Raw genomic sequence first — 541 nt, forward strand, 5'->3', positions numbered from 1 at the left:
TTATAAAGTATTTCTATTACTACTTTTCTGAGGAAGCGTCATACCATTTTCTATAGTGGTTGTACGATTTTACAGTTCCACCAGAATGGATGAGAGTTCCAATTTCTCCCCACATCCTCGACAACATTTGTTGCTATGTTTTTTGTTTTTAATCAGTGCCATTTTAGCTGGGGTGAGATGGTATCTCATTATAGTTTTGATTTGCATCTCTCTAATGGCTAATGATCATGAGCATCTTTTCATGTGTTTGTTTGCTGCTTGGATGTCTTCTTTGGTAAAGTTTTTGTTCATGTCCTTTGCCCAATTTATAATCGGGTTGTTTGTCTTTTTGTTGTTGAGTTGTTGAAGTTTTCTATAAATTTTGGAGATTAGACTCTTATCAGATATGTCATTTCTGAAGATATTTTCCCATACTGTAAGTTCTCTTTTTACTGTTTTGATAATGTCTTTTTTTTTATTTAATATTTTATTGTACTTCAGGTGAAGGCTTACAGAACAGATAGTTTCTCATGTAACAGTAACACACATGCTGTTTTATGAC

Source organism: Trichechus manatus, unplaced genomic scaffold, assembly GCF_000243295.1.
Source record: "Trichechus manatus latirostris isolate Lorelei unplaced genomic scaffold, TriManLat1.0 scaffold00046, whole genome shotgun sequence".
Taxonomy (NCBI): domain Eukaryota; kingdom Metazoa; phylum Chordata; class Mammalia; order Sirenia; family Trichechidae; genus Trichechus; species Trichechus manatus.